We start from the raw sequence: 7,194 nt of genomic DNA, 5'->3' as shown, positions 1-7,194 counted from the left end.
ATCCTGCTTATTGGGCATAATTGGGATAATAATGCATTACTGCCCATTCTTTCTTATGTCTTTAGATGGACCTTTTACATGGACCTTTCCCAGACACTGGTTTACCTGGAATGTGCAAAACTGGTGCACAAGTTAATGCATATCTCTAAGTTTCCTGCTCTGAGCTGTTGCTGTTCCTTCTTTCCTCTGTCCTCGGCTCCTTATTGGGCTCTAAGTCAACTTTAATAATTTGCCCTTGTTCCCCACCCACATTCCCATGGTATTGATTGATATATCCAAGACATATTCCCCTGATTTCTCTTTAGCACTTTGGGGTGCCATTTTGGTATTTACTCCCTGACCTTATGCAATGTAGTTGGAGGTAAAAAATAACCAACCTGCCTTCTATCCCATCCCCACCTCCCATGGCCAAGCCTGTGCTAAGCGCTGACCCTCCTCCTGCTCAGCAATGTTTTTGTCCCTGCCTGACATATATCCGCTTTGGAGAGAGAGGCCAAACAAATACTTTACATATGTCAGGAATTTCAAATTTTATCATCCCATTGATTCTGTCTTTACAGAGTATGCTACCTTTATTGTTTCATTGAAATCGATAACAATGAATTTGTAAGGACCTTTTAAAGTTTATAAACGAACCCTAGCTCTATTAGTCCTGTTTTTTTTTTTGTTTTGTTTTGTTTTGTTTTTTGTGTGTGTGTTTTCCTGTATGATCTCTTAGTGTTCAACTATGAATTCTTCTACCCTGGGGATTTTCAGAAACCAAATTTCCACAGTTGATGAGAAACAGCTGTATTGAAAGCATGAATTGATTACAGTATGTGATACTTGAGATTTTAGTTAGGTGCCATCTCCTGAAACATCATATTAATATTCATCGCCTTTTCAATGAAAATTATTTTTTTAAATAAAACCATGAAATTTTAAGGGAACTGCTCCCAAGCAGCTCAGCACAGATTAGATGCAATTTATAATTTTATTAAAATAGAGTACCAATTGTCTTTAAGATCCAGTTGAGGACGATGCATGGCTGAAGGATTTTGAGCCAAGATACAAATACAAGATTGTCAAAGCAGAAATCTCTACACTGGAAGCACGCTTTCCCTATACAAGTTCATCCATAGTGGGCTGGAAGGAACTGGAGATTTCTGACCTGCACCTAAGGAAGTTATGGGTGGCAAAGATAAAAGTCTCTGAGTGATGTGGGAGGCACACCGATGATGGTGATGTCGTATCCTGACCGCTGAGGGTGCCGCGTAGCTTTTCCCTCTTGAATGTGGCTGTGTTATGGTTAGTGTCAGGGAGTCAGGCAGCTTTCTGGGGAATACAAAGATGATCCCAGATAATGAGAACGACTTGGATTAGGTCTTGCATGGAAGCTGTCATTCTTTGGTCGGGTGCCACAAAGGACAGTTGGGTCCCCCTGCAGTATAATGAGCACCTCCCAGTGGGTGACCAGATATACAAAGGGATAGACAGTCATTATGAAGCAATGTGTAGATATCAATTTATGATTTACAAAGAGATTCCATGAGCAAGTCTTTATTTGAAACTGCAAAGCAGACAGGGCAGGGAGAATGACCCTCTTTTTATAGATGTAGAAATAGAGAAAGGTTAACTTGCCCCGAATCCCACAGCTACTACGTGGAAGGACTGGGTCTCCTGGATGCCCGCTTGCCACCATACCTCACTCCACTGGAGAAAGAGAACAGCTTAGCTACACAGCCCTTCAGACTCACAGCAAAAGAGGGTGTGAAGCCCACAGCAAGGGTGTGTGTGTGTTTTCTTCTGCTACTTACAGGGACCATTACAGTAAAAGATGCTTTTTGTATATAAGAGATGGCAAGGAGAGAAACAAGAAGTGAGATTAAGAGCTGGGGGTGGGGCTTGAGGAGAGAAAACGAACAAAAATGAGAACAGTGGACTAAAACTGACTAAAATGGATCAAAATGTTTTGAGGGAACAATGTTTAAAGGGAGAGAACCCACAGATATGAGATCGCTCGTGATCGCAGCCCTAATCTAGCATTAAAAAACAACAACAACAACACTGCTGCTACAAAGACAGACCCGAATGTAGACACACAGAGTTCACTCACAGACCTCCTTATTCGGAAGGGACATTCCTCTCGAAGGAAGAATGATGCCCATAAGGCATGCTGGGGACTGCTCAAGGTGGGAGTCGTGTTTTCCAAGGTGAGCCACGCGCTGGAGGCCAGTGCAAAGGACAGAAGCCAGCGGACAGCCGGCTCCCGGGGGCAGCGGCCGGGCTTCCTGAACCTCACCATCTCCCACGTGGTTAATGAAAAGGAACCGTTAATTTGAATAAGGAGGAAACCTAAATCTGTTCTTTGGTCCTCCTGTCGCTGTGGCTCGGGCGCTTCATTACAGATCACTTGTCGCTGGGCTTTTCTAGGTCTCAGAGGCTAAGTCACCTCGAGAGCTTTCTCTGAGCTCTGAGAGGGGGGAACGAAGAGCCTCATGAGAGTGAGTGCCAGTGAGCCACAAGGAAGGTAACCTGCTTTCCCTCCTCCTGGATGTACGTATTCTACCAGTGCATGGAGCCTGCACAGTCCCTTAGATCCGGGAAGGAGGGCAGACACCAGCTGTGCTGCTCTCAGGTGTGGGACATCACTTGTCAACCACTTTCTTTCCACTCAGCTGGGGCACAGCTAGCCAAGCCACTGTCATCAATCAACCAATCTGAACTGACATGACAAATGACACCTCTTTGCCAGCCTTCTCCTACATATTTGGGTAACTTTGCATGCCTGTAATTTTTGTGTATGTGATAGAAAAAAGTATGAGGGTGGGAGGAGGCAAGCAACATTATGGTAAGCTGGGACAAGCTCAGGCCCCCAGGTGACACTTGCCCCACCTTTCCATGGGCCCAGTATCATTAAAGACTTCAGTCCAAGCACGTCAAACTGGTGGCCCACGGGCCACATGCGAGCCACAACGAATATTTTTGCTGCCCAGCCAATATAATGGTATGTAAGAAACATCTTAATAAAAATTTTGTAACTTAATTTTTACAATATTCTGTTATACATAATCCTATCTAATAAAGAGGGAATATGCAAATTGACCATCACACTGTCATAAAGATGGCTGCGCCCACAGCAGAGGCTGAGTTCCTGTAACGAGCTTTAATGAGCAATCAGCAGGGACCTGAGGCTGCGCCCCCTGCCCTGTGGGGCTTGACAGGGGACCTCAAGGTGCGCCCCCTGCCCTGGTGCTGGGCCTGGAGACCTGAGGCTGCTCCCCCCACCCTGGGCTGGAGGACCTCAGACTGTGCCCCCCACCCCAGCGCTGGGGGACCTGAGGCTGCATCCCCCACCCAGCGGGGCTTGACGGGGACCCTGAGGCTGTTCCCCCCTCCCAGTGCTGGGTTGGGGGACCTGAGGCTGTGCTCCCTGCCTGGCGGGGCTTGACGGGGGATCTCAAGGCATGCCCCTTGCCCCAGCCCGGGCTGGGGGACCTCAGGCTGCATCCCTCACCCCGGTGCCAGGCTGGGGCACCTCAGGCTGCAACCCCTGCCCCGGCGGGGCTTGATGGGGGACCTGAGGCTGTGCCCCCCACCCCGCACCAGGCCAGGGGACCTGAGGCTGTCCCCCTGACCTGGTGGAGCTTGCCAGGGTGGGGCCGGCTGGGTCTGGATCTCACCACCCAATGGGGTTGGGGCCAGCCAGCTCTGGGTCTTGCATGATTTCGAGGAGCACATGGGTGGGCGGGGACTTGACTCTGGGTCCCACAGTGCACCCCAGACTCTGACAGGAGGAAGATTTTCATACACATTTTACTAATTTTCTTTCATCTCTGACACTTCTATTATAAAGGGCAAATAGTAATATTAAAATATTTCCTCTAATTAATTCCCTTTTAATGTGCACAAATTTTGTGCACCGGGCCACTAGTTATTAATAACAAACTACAACATTCACTAATGACTGATTACTATAATCATGTTGCATTCATTTCCCTTGCACACCTTAAGCACAGGCACACCATTTCTCTTCACTAATACTAGCAATGAATATTTCAGCAGCCGATGGCCACATCATTAGTCTTGGACTGACTTGTTTGGTGTGCACAACAGGAAATATTTCCCTTTCAGAGAACAAGAAAAATAGGTTTATTTGCGTTACGCTTCTTAATTTGTGCAGTTATTCAGTGTCTGGTAAGTTAATGTTCAAGAAAAATAATAATTTTTATTAAAATGGTCTATTATTTTATGTTAACGATGACTCATTTAATTTAGCCCTTTGTATTCAGCATGTCTCTATTGAAATAAACCCACGTTTCTATGAAAATTGAAGTTTTTGTTTTTTGTGGCCCACATAAACTTAAACCTTGTTTATTTAGCCCATTTTAGCCTTTGTGTTTGACACATTTGCTTTAGTCCCTTGACAGATGAAGAGGCAAGAATGGGAAAGATAAGAAGAATCACTCAAGTATAGAATACCTGGTGATTGTGAACCAAAATAAATGGACCAGAATCAACTACTCCAAGGATAATTTATCATAACAATTAAAAAACAAAAAACAAACAAACAAAAATCCCCCAAAAAACAGTGGTGAAAGAAAAACAAGGAAAGGATCACTGGCCGCTTGGAATTTTTAAACAAAAGTATGTAGCTGACACTATTTTTACATGTCTGGCTTATTTCTAGAGCCAAAATAAGTTGACAATGAGCTACTGGTTTCAGAACATAATTTGTAGCTGCTTTGTATCTTAAACTGAATGTCAATTTAGTAGCGAATTGAACTTAACTATAGCAAAATGCAAACTTTAATTTATCATTGGGCTAGAGCCAGAGTCAAAACAACCACTTGTTTCTTAGTTCAGTCAAATACGTGGTGGATTGGGGAAGAAGAAAACAATTGTTTGAGTGGATTGGTCAAAAAGAATGTGGCAGAATCCCAGCTCAGGCCCAGCCACTGAGCCTGTGGCCATGTCATCATGCTTTTATCCGCCCCCACTCCCACCCCCACACTGTGCTCTCTCAATGGCACCAATGTTTTGTGATTATCTGATGAGACCATTAGAAGACCTGAATGGCTGGGTTGTGTCTCCTGCCAGTCTCTTTTCTTCATAACTAAGCCTTATTATGTTTGAAAGAAAAAAAATACATTAAGTGGAAAAGCGATAGAATTGAAAAGACAATGAACAGCTGAATTTAAATACATCTTTTCAATTTAGTGCTTTTATTTAAGGGTTTCAACTCAGAGCCTAAAGACATTATGCTTTCCCCAGCCCTCCAGGAAATCATATCAGTTTCAAGAAGGTTGTCTCACTTGAGCCACTTATTTGCATGGCCATTTAATGGAGAAGATAAAAGGCTGCATTAGGCTTCACTACTTTGTCCTTGGTGGGACTCCATCCATATTCTCTTCAGTCATCCACACTCTCTTTCCAAAGACCCATTGACTCCAGAGAGAGTTATCATTACAAACGCAATCCTGTTAGATGTACAAAAGAACAATGCTTAACTCTCAGAAACCACTGTCAAAGATAATTGCCTGTGAGTACAAAGTAATAAAGCTGAGAAACCTATGGCAAAATTAGAAATGCTTTCACCATTTTTAGCCTTGGGTTAAGGTCAAATTACTTATGCTTACCCATCAGTAAACTTTTCCCTCCTTGTTTCGCTGTTTAAAATTATAAAGCACATTGAATAATTATGTAAATACTAGAGGCCCAATGCACGAAATTCGTGCCAGGGCCTCGGCCCTCGCAGTCCCAGCTTCGTCCAGAAGGTCGTTTGGCTAGCTGGTCTAATTAGCATATTATGATTTCATTATTATAGATTCTGAATATATGTTTGAAATAGTAGTATGGGGATTGGGCAGATATAAAAGGGCTCAAAGTCTACCTCCAAGAACTCTACTCCCTTCACTATACACACCCACAGCCCCTCTTTTATTTGTTAGTGCTTCCCCCACTATCTTAGGATTCTCCCTCTCTAGAGGGAGAATAAATAAATAGACTTTATTTATTTATTGTTTCACTGATATGGCTCTCCACTTGGATGACTGCTCTTTAGGCTCAGAGAATATGGATCCTCTTGGAGCAGCGACCAGCTCTAAGGTGAAAACTAGCAAACATTCACAAGTCTATTACCCTGTCTGTGCTGAAGTTGTTGTTTTTTAATCCTCACCCGAAGATATTTTCCCACTATTTTCTAGAGAGAGTGCAAGAGAGAGGGAAAGACAGAGAGAAATATCGATATGAAAGAAACACATCGATTGGTTGCCTCCTACACGTGCCCCAACCAGGGCCTGGGCTGAGGAGAAGCTTGCAACCAAGGTACCCTTGATTGGAATCGAACCTGGGACCCTTCGGTCCACAGGTGATACTCTATCCACTGAGCCAAAACAGCTAGAGCTGTGCTGAAATATTTTAAAGTACGTAGCACTTAACATACAAATCTCTTGAGACATCAAAGTTAGGAAATAGAGTAAAACTGCAGAAAACCCTATTTCTCCCATCAGCTGTCTCTTTTTCATTTCCTTCTTCCCTTTTCGCCTCTTCCAACTATCCTTCAACATTCCCATTTATAATGAACAATCTGAAACATAACTCATGTCTCTGAAAATATGTGGACTCTTTCCCCTATTTTTCTTATGTGAGATTAGTCATAACATACTGAAGTCAGTGGAGAACCTGTCAACACAAGGGAAACATTGACAAAATATAACCACTGGGAAGAGGTGTGAGGCTAGAGGTCTCCGTGCCTGTTGATGTGGGGTTGATCACTGTGAAATAGGTGCTCCTCAGAGCAGGTGGAAACCAAGAGGGATGGTGCATCCATTTTAGGGCTGCACAGTAAGAGGGATAAAAACGACACTTATACTAACTGGCAGTTTTTACCTACCATATTGGCAAAAGAATAAATAACATGAGGAGACATGGAAATAGGCACTCACACATTTTTGTCAGTCATGTAAATTGATCTTTTCTGTAGAATGCATGTTGCCAATATCTATAAGAATTATCATTGCATATACACTTTGATCCAGAAATCTCACCTCTAGAAATTCTTTGTACAGATTCATGTATGAGCAAGGATATATGTAGGAAGGTACTCCTTCCAGCATTGTTTATAGAAATAGCTGAAATAAATAGTAATAGGGAAATGGTAGAATAAAATAAGGATATACAGTGTAATACTGTGTGTAGTCATTTTATAAAATG

This window comes from Plecotus auritus (assembly GCF_963455305.1).
Source record: "Plecotus auritus genome assembly, chromosome: 3".
NCBI lineage: Eukaryota > Metazoa > Chordata > Mammalia > Chiroptera > Vespertilionidae > Plecotus > Plecotus auritus.
Note: the sequence above shows the minus strand (reverse complement) of the source record.